Source organism: Larus michahellis, chromosome 8 (genome assembly GCF_964199755.1).
Source record: "Larus michahellis chromosome 8, bLarMic1.1, whole genome shotgun sequence".
Classification (NCBI taxonomy): Eukaryota; Metazoa; Chordata; class Aves; order Charadriiformes; family Laridae; genus Larus; species Larus michahellis.
The window spans coordinates 6,964,748-6,981,047 of record NC_133903.1 but is presented as its reverse complement, the minus strand read 5'-3'; the positions used below and the strand labels follow the sequence as shown (position 1 = coordinate 6,981,047).

Here is a 16,300-nt window from a genome sequence, read left to right as displayed (position 1 = left end):
CTCTCAGCACATGGTACTCACGTGGCTGTGTAGGCTGGGAAGCTGAGGTCTCCTGGGATTAACTCTAGCAGATCTGTGTTTATGCTGGGCAAGAGGAATTTTAGGTTCTCCAGGAACCAGAATTCATAGTCAAGGTCAGCAAATTTATAAAAGTGCTTGGAAAGGTCTGTGAAGAGTGTTGTCAGCATTTCCATCCTTACTTCATCATTTCTGATGCCCACAATGCCTTCCTGTGGGGAGTGGAAATGTCTGTTACTTGGGAGCTGTTTGGGGGTGGCATGGTGAGGGGGATGATGACTCCCTTTCATCAGCATGCTTGTTTTACCTGGCACCATGAGCAGGACTTTCTCACACATGAAGTGCCTGAGAATCCCTGCCTTTTGAAAGGGGAAAGATGTTTATAATGAAATTTACAGTACCTGTGTCAGAGCCAGATTGAACTTCTTCAGGAATTCACTCATGTTAGGTTCTGAGATTTGGGGATTTTCACCTCTCAGGGCATTCAGGACATCCTGCATTGTGGTCACATTGACTAGGGCATCAGAAGTCAGGGCATATTCCACCAGCTGCTCGATGCTCAGCACATCCAGAATTTTGGCCTAGGAAACACTAGTGTCAGCGACTGAAGATCAGCTAATTCCCTCTTCACTAGAACTAGCTGAAATATTTTTTTCACAGTTTCACACTTTTCTTTTTGCAAATTGTGTTTGTGTGTCATGATTTGTTATTGTTGTTATCTTGAAGTTATTTCTGAGATCCCAGGCAAAGCTATGTCAGCACAGGGAAGACTTTCAAAACGCTGACGTGTATTTTTATATTGACTATCTGATACCCATTCAAAATTGGAGCTTCTTTCAATGCCCTGCTAGTTCAAAACATACTATTATTTCTGGGTTTAGAGTTGCTGCATAGAAGTGGGAATATATTCTATTACCAATCTTGAAATTAAATCCTTTAATGCTCTCTACTGTATGATAAACATTTCTGAAAGCCCCAATTACACATATGCACTTAGTGTAGGGATCATACATACAGCGTCAAAGTTGTTGAGGGTTGCTGTGGCTTCCTGGAGGGCTATATTGTGGAAGAAGGATTTCCAGGTGACTTGTATCCATTCAGTAGTGGACTCAGTTGGACCATCTAAGTGGGGAAAAAGACGGAGTGACTCTCAGGGAATTACCCACCACAGTATGTCCTTTTTAAACAATAGAGCTATTGCAGAAAAGTGGAAAATTCAGATCCCAATTGACTGAAAAGAATAGCTGCCTATTTACTGTTACATTGCAGTGTCCCTTCTAGCTCAAGAAAAGTCTGAGACATAAATTACTTGGATACCATTGAAAAGCAAAAGGGAAATACCAGATTATGCTGGTCGGGTACTTTTAATCCTCCCTAGACATCTGCTCTTGACCAGTACTGGATACTGGACTAGATGGCATTTACATTTTTTACAAAGGGAAATTAGACTTTGTACCTTGAGAAGGCAAAATCAGTGTGCAATAAATAGCAAGAGAGGGAAAGAAAAATGAGGGTCCTCAGATCAGGTCAAAATACCAGAAATATCCCTTATTTTTTTTTTTTAACAGTTTCCAGGAATATACATCATGTTTTGTGACAGTCACCAGAGATGAACAAGGTATCCTGCTGTGAGATAGCATTGGAAAGACAGCATTTTTCCACTTGGACAGCCCTCTAATGCAGTAGTGCTTGCCTTTGTGTTCAAGACTGTATTACTGTTGTTTAACACATCCTGGGAGTTTACCAGCTGAGCCCCTGCTTTCCTGGAAGAATTTATTAGCTGGAATGTGTGGCTTCCCAGTATTACCTTTCAAGATCTGGAGGTTCCGTGCAATCCAGAGTGCTACATCTCTTCTAGAGGATTCAGTCATGTGTTGGTAAGTGTTATCAAGCGCAGTAACACTGTGTGGACAAGAAAAATGAATAGATAGGATGGTGGGTTCTTTGTAACTTCCTCTAACTGGAGCCTTGGACAAGAACAGTCTTTTCTCCAAGTTACTGTGGCCAGTTACTTCGCCTGGAAATTTCTGCTGAGGAACTTGTAATACTCCACCCCTGTTGTACAAATAGCATGTATGGACTAAGGCCTAGATTTTATGTGGCCCCGCTCTCTCGTTTCATCTTAAACTTCTGAGATTACTAAATTGTGAGTAAGGGCAGTGAAAAAGTACCCAGACTAGAGCTGTCCAGACTGACAGCACATCTGTCTTTCAGATTTTAATCTGACTCCATGAGGAGTGTTGCCCTGTTTACTGGATGAAGAGAGATTCCAGTGATGCCCAGGAGACTTACACAGCAACTAAAGAGTCATAATCCTGGGGCACAATGAGGGCGAGGGTTGATTCATTGATGACAGGTTGCAGGAAGTACAGCTCATTTTGGAAGGTGATGTTCCACTCAGCGGCAGTGTATGTCTTCATTTGCTCAGACATACTTGTCAGGTATTGCAGCAGGAGCAGCCGAGCAATGTCATCATTTGGCAGGACTGTGATCTTATGCTGAAACAAAATTATGTGATCAACACATTGGTGCTGGGGCAATCAGAACTGCAATGCTACGGGTGGGGAGGGACCTCTTTAAGTGGTTTTTGTGGCCAGAAGTCAACAAATGGAAGTAAACAATACTCTGAAGAGTGCAGTCTGTGTCACTGAAAGGACCTGATGTGTACAGATGTTTGAATATTACTGTTGTAACAATGTACTTTCAAAATCATAGTGTTTACAAAGCCATTTGTAAAATAATAACTTTAGATGGCAAGTATCTGCAGGGGAGATGGAGACTGCAGGGAACATGGGTAGTGTCTACCATGCTTGCAGCCTTGGTGAACTGTGTCAGAATCATCTGAACATCCTCAGCTTCACTTTGCTGGAAGAACTGGACGAGCTGGACTGCTGCATCCATACGGGTCAGTGTGTCCGAGTATACCATCATGTCACCAATCTGAGTGGGAGTGAGGAGGTCCAAAATGGCATACTAAAGAAAGACAGAGGAATTGAATTCTGTTACCTCATACCTGGGCAATCTCATTTCCATCTTTTTTGGCACATCCTCTCTTGAGTGCAAAGGCAGCCTGGATATGTGCAGACTTACCGCATTGAAAGGTTGGTGGTAGAGTGAAACCAACTGAGTGTAAGGTGCTTCTGTGCAGAATTTTCCAAAGAACTGTAATAACCAGTCTCTGGTTGTGGCTTGGGCGGAGCAGGCAGGACCTATGGTGAGGGCACAGAAAAACAGGTAACATGGGAGAGAAGATTCCAGTATACATCAGTACCCAGGATTGCCAAAGCATCCTGAAGGCAAAATAAAGGGTTGAAGTCCTGGAACTGGTAGGCATTACCAGTGAGCTCAGACTGCTGGTTGAGGAATGCCACAATGTAGTTGTATACATCCATTTTGCCAGCTGCAGGGATTTCAGAGAAGACCGCATTGATCCCAGCGATTCTGTAGAAGAAAGAGACTTGGGGTAAATGAAGGACTCGTGGGAGCCAACCCATTGCTGAACAGCTCACATGAAATATTCTGGGCTTGTTCTCTCTGGCTGCCCTAAAAATAAATATATCACAAGAATCAAAGTAAAGTATTGAAAGTCTGGCTTCATTGTTGCCTGGGGAGTTTGTTATTGGTTTAGCGGAGGCAAAGTGAGTACAAATTGAGGTCTCCTAAATGTCTTGGCCCAAGAAAATGTTTGAGTGTAACTAATACCTGAATTAGCAGCAAGTGGGCTAATAAATACAGTAAATAAAAGCCAAATAAGGTGACTTGCCAAGACATGCAAGACAAATGAGTGAGAGGGGTGGGAGTAACTGTCTTCTGGCCTTTTTCTGTTACCATGGCACCCTGTTCCCCTCCTTTTGCAGTTGATCCACTGCACTGAATTGTTCTTTTACTAAATGGTTTAAATCTCAAGCAACGTGGAACGGCTTCAGGCAGGGTGAGCATGACTCACAGAGACTTGTAGGAACTGCAGGACATGGTGTTGGGGATGTCCTGAAGGATGGTGGCATGAATGCCTGGCAGAACAGCCATGAGCCTCTTCTGAAACCAAAGGTGGTAGTCATTGTCTGTGAAGGTGGGGAGCGCAGAACGGAGCTGCTCCACTGTTCTTGCCAGCATGGTGCGCTTCACTGCCATGGAGATATTGAAGATGTTGGCAAAAGGCTGCAGCAGGAACACAAGATGCCACTGTAAGGCTCTGGGAGAATATTGGAAAACTAAGAGAAGAATATTTCTGAGTGATGCAGTTTCTATTTCTAACCCAACAGGAATAGAAAATCATGCCACATCCATAAGGATTTTACAGCATTGTAACAGTGCAGCCAAGACCTGACTAAATTACTCTGAAGTATGAAGTTACACACAGGAGAAATTTCCAGCAAAATTGGCATAGAAGAATAGAGATTTTTTTTTTTTTTTTTTATGTCCCGACCTTGATCTTCTATAGCAGGGAAATATTTTGAAACTAATTCAGCACAGTAGGAGGAACAAACGTTAGTGTTCTCTAGACCTTCAGTTTTCAGTGAAGTTACTCTTCTCTATTTGGGAATTCTCTGAGGCAGCCAAGCTGGCATAGCTCCTGATGCTTGCACCAGATAGAAGAGGTTTTCTGAATTACTTTTGACTTATGATACTAAATATATTCCCTGACGTCTCAGACTCTTTGCACAATCCTGTATTTTACAGCACAAAGTATATGCTATATATAGCCATTTTATAGTTCAGTTCCTACTGAGCCTCAAGAAAACAGCCACAGCTGTTTTCTTTGCCAGGTGTGTTATTTTCACTGTCAAGATTGTTTTATTTTCTAGTTTCATGACGTTATTGTTCAGGGGAGAATTACAGGTCTGACTCTCACCCCTTTGCTACTCTTCCAGCTGTCACCTGGTGGCTTCTGCACCTTGTATCTTGGTGCTGGCTGTCAGTGGTAGTTTAAGTGGATTTGCTGGGCTAGGAACTGCGACACCAGAGAAACAGGCATACAGTCCTTTCTGTCACCTCTGCTGCAGAACCTTGAACAGGACTGGGGATACCAGATGTCGCATGCTTTCAGCTCTTGTTGAGCTTTGTTGCCTCTCAGAGAATGCTGAGCCCCCTGCAAAGCCAGGCCCCAGGGAAGCCCTGAAGGACCCAGCTGATGTGACAAAGCAGCAAAGTGTCTGAAGCTGCAGCTGCCTCCAGGAGGTGCCTACAGTGTCTCTCTGAGTACAGCCCAGAGGAGACTCTACCTCCACACTAGACTTTCTTATCAAATGAGGTGAGAGCAGCTGGATTCTAAAGAGTTCCACTGTTTGCTGCTTTAGGCAGGGTGGGGCGAGGGGAGGAGAGGTAACAATTACTATTTTTATTATTTCTGCAGGCCGGAGGCCAGCTTTATACCATTCTAGGCATGTGCTTCATCTTCTGGATGAATGCAGAAAATTGAACAGTTGCTCTGGTACAAGGCTAGCTTTCATAGTCCTGGGAAAAGCTGAGTTAGTCATGATGCCATAACCAGTAGCAAGTCTTCTGTCTGTGATCACATCTTAGCTGAGGGAGAGACCTGCAGGGTCTGAGTCTTGCAGACTGAGACTTTGCATATCTTCGGTTGGCCTGATGAAAGGTATTGTATTTACAAGGAGCCAAGAAGGGCCCTTAGCTAATTATTGTATTAGAGGAGCCTCAGCTAATGATTGGCACTGGGTGCACAGTCAGAACTGTGTATGTGGGAGAGCCTGAGCCAAAGACAAATAGTAAATTTATGTGAATTAATATGATGGTGCTTTAGGGACCTCTTTGAGCCTTATTCTTTACAAATGCTGGACATCTGGCCTCTGTCTTTCAGGCAGTCTAAGTGGGAAGGGGTTGGTGGCAGCTGTTTCGAACCCAAGCACAGACTAAGCATGTGAGGAATGCAACATGCAATGGCATAATCTCTTTCTGGCCTTGAACCTGCTGCAAGGTTCCCTGGCAAACCTGTTGTATCACCTTTTACTCTAGGTTACTGCACGTTTACAGGATGTACAGGAAGACTTCTGTCCTCACAGACCTCTCCCACTGAGCCCCATTAACAAGCTGTCTGCACTTACCTCCTCTAAAGCAGAGCTAAGCTCATCCCAGTAAGCGGCCAACTCATGGAGACCCGGCAGCTTGGTTAGTCTGTCAAAGATTCGTTCGATGTTAGCAACAGAGCTGAACACATCTTGGGACAGTGTTAACTGGGCAAGCTGGATGGCGGTCAGCTCCTCCAGGAGTGCCAGCTGGAACGGAGAGAATTAATTGTAAATATAGATTCATATTTTCTTCAATTGACGCTGTTGGCATGTGTGCCTGCAGCTTTCCTTCACTTGTTCTTGTCCTCAAGAACAAGGACTCTTTCTCCTCTGGCAGATGCAGGTTATGATACTTAATGTTCATGCTGGAGCTCAGAGCTCCTTCTCTTGTTGGGGCAAGAGTGAGGCAGACCCCAGTTTAGACTTCTCTGATACGCTCCATGGAAATATTCCTTCAGTGGCCATGCCACAGACTGCCATGGAAACCAAACCAAATTGTCTGATAATCACGTCTAGGCTCTTGAAAGACAAACAGAGAATCTGCATCAGATATAGAGATCCTTTGGCTCCTGTGCAGGTGCTCTGGCTGTGCATCCATCCTTTCTGCTGGGTGTTGTGGTAAGGCAAAGTGAACCAACTGGCCAGGGCTTGTTGGAACGGAAATTCAGGGGAATAATTAGAAACTCTAGTTGAACTCTTCCTGTAGCAGAGTGGAAAATCCTGGCTTTCATGAAGAGAATGGAGAAATTTCTATTGTTTCTAATTCAGGAGGAAAGGGCAACATTTTTCTATTTAATGTTTGGTGTTCAAACTATACTCTTTCGCTCTTAGAAGATAAATCCCACTGTGAATTGTGTGACTCTCTAAAAAGGAGACAGAAATAGTTTTGCTCTATAGCAGTAAAATGTCACCAAGTGACTAAATCAGTACTCTTACCCCAGTAAAGTTTTCATTGGCAGCAGCGAAGTCTGTGATGTTAGCTATGGATCTGAATCTTCGGAAGTTAAGCGTCATCCAGTTTTCATCTATCTGACAATCTAAAATGCAGCAATAGCAAATTATTTATGTTTCAGTTTAAGACTCACAAAACCTAATATCATTCCAGGGTGTTTGTGGAAATTATAGAGGAAATATTTCCAATCATCACGCATCTAAGCGGTGAATCAACTTGGTTCTAACCAGGTTGGCCCATATTAGTGCAATTTCTGGGAGACTGTCACAAAGTGGTGTCTAGTAATTTCATGGAAATCAGGACACTGCTGCTTGGTTACTTTTCAACTTTAATTCCTTACAAGCATTGTAAGACAAGAATGTTGAAAATAATTCAGTGATTCAGTAAGTCTTAAAAGCAGTTTGTGCTTGTAATAAGGGCACGATTAATTTTTTTTTTTTTTTTAAAATCACCCCTCCCCTCAGTCAACAAGAAAGTAAAAAAGTCTGACGTTGCATTTTGTATTGGGGCAGCTGCACTGAGGCGGAACTGGCTCATTGAGCGTGACATTTACTTTCTACAAAAACCATGGCTCCAAATTATTGAAAACTCCTAGGCACGGGAGAAATCCGTGTGTCAGGTCTGAGGGACACCAGAGGCCTGGACAAACTCAGTGGGAAGAAAAGGCTCACCCAAGTGAGGAAGAGTTTGGACAATCCATTGGGTTATGTCAGTCTTTGTATCTGTTGTCATGTCATCAAAGGCATAGTCCAAACCTCTCACTCTGCCAGACAAGGAAAGAGAAGACACATGTCAGCATCAGTTATTTGCTGTGGCTTTCACAGATCCAAGCTAATAATGTTTTTATCACAGCCAGAAGTGTCTTCTCTGACGGGACAGATGAATTCACAGCCATCCCTCTGCTTGTCAGATCCCTCCCTGTAGCCACAGTGACATTCTCCTTTACAGTGCGCACAGATGAGAGAAACTGAGCTGGGGTTATACTCACATCACTTGAAAGAGTGGGCAGTTGCTGATAGCGGGCAGTGTCATCAATTCATTGTGAGTGATGGAGCCTAGATACAAGGTCAGTGTCCCATTGAACAGGGATTCCAAGTCTCTTCTTGTCATGGAGGCAAAATGCGGCTTCAGGATCTGGAAAATCCCTTTGAGCATTATGTCACGAACTCCAGTGCTCATTATGCTCTCTATGTGCATCTGGGGAGAAGAATAAATGGGAAGCGATGCAATACAGGAGTGTGATGGAGATGCTTGTCTTTGTATCTCAGTCATTATGTGTATTAGTGTGGCTTTATTCTTGCAGAAATGAACAGCAGATTTCATGATACAGGGCTGGGCAGTGTAAATGAAGATATACTGGAATTTTTTTTGCCTTTTTTTCTCCCCCCTGCTGCTTAGTATGAGAGACTTGATAATTCTGCTTGTTTGGAATCATACCATTATATTGTTTTATAGAAATTTGCTTTGGAGAAATCTATAGATGCTTGTGCAGTCAGGAGCAAGAGCAAATGAAAATGAGACCCAAAAGAGGAAGGACGGTGCCTGTAGAAAATAGAGTCTGCAACTGGAGGAACTCTCTTACCTGTGCTACAAGAGAATTAACTTCATTCAGAAAGGTGTGTAGTTCAGATACATTCCGGGTTTGGAGGGTTTTCATAATTTCCGTGACATCTGTCTCTGCACTGGCCCTCGTGTTGTTGGTTAGGATACCAGAGGTGATGAGTAGCTTTCCTAGCTGCACTGAAGTTAGCAAATCGGTCACCTCAAACTAAAAGGGAAAGGAAAAGGATGTCATCCTAGCAGCATTTAAATGCTCCCCCAGCTCTTGTCTTTCTGCATGTGAATGGCCACTCAGAAGCTTACAAATAACCCCAGGCCAAGCACAGCACCCTACTGCCATTGCAGAGTGGCACAACGGAGCAGCCTTGTGGAAACCCAATGTGAGCTTTGCTGGGTGTGATACCTACTCCATTGAAGCTGGGATTGAGGCGGAGGAAATCACTGTAGTCAGTGTAAATACTAGAGAATCCAAAGTTTTCCTCTAACCAGTCTCGGCTGTTAGAAGTGGTGAATGTACAAGCTACTCCTGCAAGAGATAGTAAGTTGGATGGTCAGAACCTAACAGAGCCTGTTGCAGGAGAGAGGGGAAGCTTTGTCTAAACTGTCAGACACTCATCTATGCAAGACAGTCAGATAAGTGTATGCTGCTGGAAAACTACCTCTCTAGAAGAAGGTGAGGTAGCAATAGTGCTTATAGCCATAGCTGGGCCTTGAAAAAGCTCAGAATGATGCAGGAAGTAGAAAGTGGTGCTCAGGAGTGCCAATCAAGAGGCTGAAGTTTCTTCCCAAATTCATATACTAGAATCATCCCACCCTTCTGCAGTTTAACTTGGCCATGCTACAGCACAAAGTGCTCCTGGGATAGGTAAGTAGACCCCTGCGTTCCCTTAGGTTGTTTTTGTGAATTTTGGCGTAATCCTGAAATTATGAGTATTATTGCTCATGTGTTGCTCAAAGCTAGTGTAAGGTTTTAGTATTAAAGTGCTTACGGGATCATAAGAGAAAGTAACATGTAGTAATCTGTTACCTTCTTTTGCTGCTTGCCCATTGAGAAAATCCATTCTGGCCTGGTACACCACTCTCTGTGTGTCAGGATCTAACTCGTGGTGCACAGAATTCAGTCCTTTGTAGCTGTATATTGATAAAAATGAAAGGGATTTCAGTGTTTCATATCAGAGTATTTATAAGCCATGCTGTACCAAAAAAACAAATATTTTTTAAACCTAAGATAACTCTAGCTAGTGAGAGAAAAGTGAAATGGTTTTGAACCTTGCAGAAGATTAACGTTCACTTAAGTGTTCAGGTGCTTTGTTCATATATCATCTGTGCAAGTTCAGCCATTGCTAATAGTTATTTTCATTGTGCTGTACTGCTTTTTCTGGAGAGACATAACATTGTTTATCTTGAGGTCATAATCTAAAAATGATAATTTCAAAATCTCCAGGGCAGCATTTGACAATACGATAACAGAAGTGCTGCAGGTTCATTTTCATAGTAGTCTTAGAAGCAACAAGTGATAAAAATGTATAGCAGTCACAAAGTTTGTGGTGAGGAGCCGTGCTTATGTATTATCTCTGTTAATTTTGTTTCTCAGTAAGTGCAGATGGCAGATATACTCACATATCTTGGAAATCGGTGCAGCCTATTTTCGTTGGGAAGAGCCTTAATATATGTGCATCAGTAACAGCCAGCATCCTTTTCAGTTTCACCTGAAACAAGTCTTTCAAAGAGGGTGAGCACAGATCGGGGAAGTTCTCTCTGACTTTGGTTAAAATGGTCTCCAGCATTGAGTACATTGCATTGTGGTCAAGTGGAGGAGTCAGTGTTAAAGTTGATAACTTGGTCAAGTAGTCCTCAAGGTAGAGGACGTTATTGGTGCTGAGGACTTGAGTGATGGCAGCAGCTAGGCTGCTGTTGGAGAGCACGTTGCCAAGGACTGTAAGCTGGGCTAGCTGGCTGGCGGTGAGGACCTCGAGAGCTGTAAACTGTGAATAGATAGATGTGACTAAAGACCCAGTGCAAGAGTTAAACTACTGAACAAATTGCCACATGAGAGAAATTCTTCCATACAGCACTGTAGTTAACCAAATTGTTGAATATATGATGTAAGTTTAGTAGGCACCATGTGGGTGTGGACTGTTGAAGTCTAACTGTTCGCTGACCTGTAGCTCTAATCACCGATACTGCTATCCATAAGCAAGTGAAAGTTTCTGTCACTTTATCCCCCTGCTCCTCTGTTGCTTGAGTGTTGACAGCCTGCTGGGTGAAATAGCTGAAGGAAGCCCTATTTTCAAAGTGATTTCTTACCCCATCAAAGCTGCTCCAGCAAGAAGTCAGATCATTATATGATGCATAACTTTGGAAACTCTTCCAGTTGGTCAGTAGCCACTCTCTTGCTGAATTTTTTTCACAAACTGAAAACATAAAATAATTTGTTAATTCTTGATAAACAGATAAGCATGGGTCTCCTTTGAGACCATGGGGAGGAAAAGGCTTAGAGGGAGGGTACCGGGAAAAATGAAGATGAGTTTGACACAAAGAACCTCACTCTCACTGATCTCCTCTAATATAGCTTGACCTGAGTTCAGAAAAGCTGTTTAAACAGTCTCATTGTGCTTATGAAAGTATGGACAAGTTATTGAATAATTTTTTTTAGAGTCCTTTAACACCTGATCATCTTAACAGCTAATTCTCATTCTGTAGTCAATACGTGTTAGTAGTTAATATGGGAATCTGTCAAATCTATTGCAATTATACCAGGAAAATTTGGATTATAAATACAGATTGCTAACCATGTGTGGTAAGGAATCTTCTAATCCAGTCAGCTACCAGTTGCCTCGTGCTGTTGTCCATCTCAGAATAAACAGTGTCCAGAGCTTGAACCCTAGAATTCAAAAGGGACAGATGAGACAAACCCTGTTGCCCGCTTCTGGTAGGAATAACAATTTGTAGCTCATATTTCCCTTCACTTCCTTCTCTAAGTTGAACATTAGAAATTCTCTTTGGGTGCATGATAGAAACTGAGATAACCCTTTGTGTTCTAAGGTGAATTTGTAAAGCCCTGTTCATATCCTAGCTAATTTCTTCACATCTCCGTCCTGCTTCACGTCGTCTTCTGAGTTTCTGCCTGTCTCCGCTTATCTCATTCACCAGCTCCTCTCTCTGGGAGAGGTTCCCAAGAGGCATAGAATATAATAGTAAAAAATGTTATGTATGATAAATATATGCTGCTTTCTTGCATGGCTGGAAGAGAAACAATCATGTAACACTGATTCCAGTGAGCAAACTGCACTGTCTGGACAGTGTACTGCATTTGTCTTATTCTTTGCTGGCAGCTTTCACACACCGGGCCCTGGGATCTCATTCTGTCTTTGATTTTTTTCCTAGCTCTATCTTTACTGTTCTGTGGATTGACTGTAGTAAGACAAATTAGGAACAGACATAGCTGGCAGGAAAAGACATCAAAATTCAAGTCTTAAAAAGTACTGTTTGACAATGCAATGTATTTCCTGGTTCTATCAAACCACAGGCACATGTATACCATCTAATTAGACTCTGAGCTTAGATAATACGTACACTGTGGCCAGGCCATCGCAAGTGACTGGAAGCTGTGCCATGCAGTCTAAGATGCTGGTGCCAATGGAGGGAAGGTAGGCATGCAGGGTCTCCTGGAACCAGGATGCCAGGAAACCTGCGTTTGCAACTTTAGGATCAGACTTCACAACTTCCCAAGCTGCATTTAACATGAAGGCTTTGGTGGCTGATGCAATCCGGTCACTGCGGACCTGAAAACAGGACGGAAAATGCTGAAAGTATTGCTGACTTATTATGGGTATTGTTAGCATGCTTAGGGGTAGTGCCAAGACTAGAAACTCTTTGTGGTAGATTCTGCACAATCATTGGGACAAGAATGCCATCCCTTTGCCAGGATCTTCAGGTTGGTTGTTGTCATGCTTTTCTAACTGGAAGTGACTTGTCTGGATGGGGCCAGACCAGGCTGGATGGGGCTTTGAGCAACCTGGTCTAGTGGGAGGTGTCTCTGCCCATGGCAGGGGGGTTGGAACTTGGTGGTCTTTAATGTCCCTTCTAACCCAAGCCATTCTATGATTCTTGAGAAGATACAGAAATTGCCTGTGTGCTTTGAATCCCCATATGTAACATCAAATAAGTTCATCTATACTGCCTTGAAAATTACTCCTAAGAGTGGCTTGAGCAAATCTCTTTTCTTTGGTGCTGACACTGTACTAGGAGCATGGACACGGCAAGAACCGTGTCTGGGCTGAAAGGTAGTAACTTGTTCGGGTAGACTCTGCTCTCTTCAACAGAGAGAAGTAGTAAATGCAAGTAGAGAAGGAGGAGGAGGAGGTGTTCAGCTGAGTAAAAAGTAGATTTATCACCCCAGTAGCCAGACTCCTCTTCTGTTTTTGTTAAGGAGAATGGAAAAATAAAGTTTTGAGGAGGATTTGGAGGGGAAGAAGGGAAGAGAAAGCTGGTTTGTACTGAAACTTGTGCTCACGTTTTTGTGTAATTGTAGTAACAACATACTAGAGAGCTGGGGCTGTAGACTCCCCAGGTAATTATTGACTGGTCTCTGCTCACATAGCAGCATGGGGGAAAAAAAAACAGTCAAATACTCAACTGTGGATGTAGCCCAAGCTAAAGAGCCCCTGTGTATGGTCTGAAGAGGGAGCTGCTGATGGTCCTCCACTCTGATGCTAATATTACCTGCACACTGATTTCATTTAGAGCAGTTTGCAGCACTTCACTGTTGACTTGTTGAAACAAGAGCAGGAAAGCCCCTTGGTCCAGGAGAGCAGTAGGGTCTGTGATGTAGCACATGAGGATGGAGGAGAGTTGCCTTGATGTCAGCTTGGTGCCCTGAGACATACACAAGCGTGTTAACGTCAGAAAAAGGGTAAAGATCTACAAGTCCAGGGTCAGAGTTTGCAGTTCCCTTGCTCTTGCTACAGACAATCTCTGGGCAAGAAGGAGTGGCCAGGCTTGCAGCCTTTTGGGGTAGTTAGTAGGACAGACCTTTTGGAGGTGACTTACTGAAGCACAGGCATACTGCCGGAGGGAAGGGCTGCACCAGTCATCACTCTTCAGGATGGAGCTTAGATTTGAACTGGAAAGGAAGCAGGAAACATTGAACGTTTTCCACTGAATGTCTGATGAGAAAAGGGATTGGTGGGCTGCAGAGAGCTCAGGTTCTCTTGGTGAACCTTTTGGGAGATGGTATTTTAGCACTAACATAATCTCTCCCAAGCAGTGTGGATACTAGTTCCTAGGGGTGCCTACCTGCTTTCAGAGGAGCAGTATGTTGGAGCTGTGAAAGAAGAAAGAAATGTATGACATTAATATTTTAGTCTCTCCCTTCGAGGATATGTATGATGCTTTCCTTTGTGTACAGAAAGTATTGACAGTCCTTCCAGTTTCACATTTGACAACTTCTCCCTTCAGCTCCTTGTGTTTGTTATTCATGTTGTGTGGGAAGTGGTGGATGTATAATAGTGTTTCTTTTCAGTGCTGGTCTGAGACCGCTGAAGGGCTCTAAACAGCTGTTAAATAAGTGATGCAGAAATTTTACATGGCTTCTATTCAGGGACATCTAGGAGCATCAGCTTTCCTAATACTTCCATTCTGCTCTTTTATGTGCCTAGACCCTGTCCAACAACTCAAGTGCACAAATGCTGCCTTAGATACAAACAAAATTTTACTTACACAAGAGGAATGCTGGACACTGGGAAAAGAGAGGAGAGAAAGCAGTGGTTAGGACAATATTCATGACGTGAAATAGGATGTAATTTACTCAGGCTGCCAGCTAAAAAGCGGTGACTCCTGTGTTGCCTCGCCCTGTTTGCATCAGGCAAACCATTGGGATGGGCTGAAAGATGCCCAGTACCACAATGCACCCGCTGTTCAGAACAGACCGGTCGCTCTTGGCTCAGGACAAATTGACCAGATTCTTGACTGGTGCAGGTCAGTGTTCTGGCAGAGTTGCATTCATTCCAGCCAACAGATCAGCTTTAAAGCAGGAATCCTCCCTGGCTACAGAATTATACCCTCTCTCCTTCAGCTCGTGAGTTTGTGGAGCTCTGGGAGGTATTGCAAGTCTTTGTTTGTAACCTCATGGAGGTTCCCTTGTGCTAGATTGTTCTTAAGTGGCTGTCGATGAGTGAATAAAATGGCATTTTGACTATTATAAGTGGCTATTACAGGTAACTGATGTTACTTTTAAGTGCCTGCTGTATGATCAATAACCCAGAAATAAACTTTTTACAGCATTCAGTGATGTTACACACATACCTGATTTAAACCTTTTACACATGGCCCTAAAGAAAAAAAAAACACAAGTGAAATAGTTAGATGAATGGACATAAACTGATTTTCTTCTAACTATCATAGACTCCCACAGAAATGCAAGAACAGAGACTGGGGAGCATGAAATTAAGCTTGTTTTTCATCCTTCACTGGTTTATGCTCATCTTTCTTATATACTCAGATATATACTAATAGTGAGCACACTTCCTAATGATTCATGCTATTTTTGTTACATGACATTGCATGTTCAGTGTTGGAGCCCAAACCACACTGCAAAATCTTGACAACACCAGAGGTGCTTTGCTCTGTTGCACCAATTACTATATCCAGCTCTGTGGGAATCATCCCTCAGCGTGGTTGTTGATCTGAATTGACTTACCTAAAATGAGTAAAGTTATCAGTGCAGTTAAAAGTGGTGGCCTTTCTTTTCCCTTCATTGTTCTTCTTTTCTTGAATGGATCACCTTTTCAAGCCTAAAAAAGCATAAATGATCGGTGAATTGTCTCTTTTTACTACAGATGCTCTCCTGAAGTTCTGTGGAAATTCTCCTTACTGCCCAGATTGTCAGGCCCAGCACTCTGCAAATGGAGCTGGAGAACCATGGAGTGCTCTGAGCACATCCAGTCTGGCTATAGACTTCCTTACTTCTCACTGGAACCAGCTCTCTCTCTAATTGCTGTAGGGGCTTTCAGCCTTTTCTGAGGTGCACTCAAAGGGCAGGTGTGGGTCCCTGCAGAGTGAATGGAAGCTCACTGGCAGTGAATGTACTTCTCTAAGTTGTCTCTGGCTGTATTGGAAAGCTGCTCTGGGTTTGTGCATGCTGCAGCTTGGAAAATGAAGCTATAGGGCAAAGGATCCTCCTGGCATCTCTGCTTACATCCCTCGGAGCCAACAGCAGCTCCATTATGGTGATGGTGACCCAGGTTTGCCTTGCTTCTGGGGTGGTTGTTAGTGCCAGGGAAATTTCAGTGACCTCAACACTTGTGAAAGGAAACAGACTGAGGGATGGGTGCCTTGTACAAATAATCAGAGCTAGTATTAATCACCAGTGAACAAAAACATTCCTCCAGCACTAAAAGACACTCTTAAAATTTGATTGTATTTTTTTCTTAAGAGTATGTTTCTAAGTTGTTATTTTTTTTTGCCTGATTTACTTTGTCAGCTATCACATTCTGCCTGATGACCAGAGACAGTCAGATCGTGCTTATATTAGAAATTCTCAAATACAAACATAATGTTTTTCTTTGTAACATATCTCACTGCAATACAGCACAGAGCCTGTACCACAGATCCCTCCAGTCTTTCAATCAGTGTAGTAATACTTTGCCTTGAGAGTAAAGTTTCAAGTATCCTATGTCCTAGAGCAGCCACAACCACTGACAAATCACTGTTTTGAACTTGTCATATTTTACCCATCTTTTTC

The 16,300-nt window shown here is 43.0% G+C and overlaps 1 protein-coding gene across 13 annotated transcripts in view; it reads left to right on the top strand.

The window, feature by feature from the left end:
* LOC141748061 (mesothelin-like) overlaps positions 1 to 16,300 on the top strand; it is a 78,890-nt gene that overhangs the window by 24,604 nt on the left and 37,986 nt on the right. For 6 of the 13 annotated variants that reach the window (XR_012588892.1, XR_012588891.1, XM_074599466.1 and 3 more), the window contains one exon: positions 1,587 to 1,895. The exons of 6 other annotated variants lie outside the window; for them this stretch is intronic. The gene's annotated coding sequence lies outside the window, so the exon portion shown is untranslated. Of the gene's footprint in view, positions 1 to 1,586; positions 1,896 to 8,591; positions 8,613 to 16,300 lie in introns of those variants that run through there. One more of the 13 variants, XM_074599470.1, reaches the window with a different exon arrangement.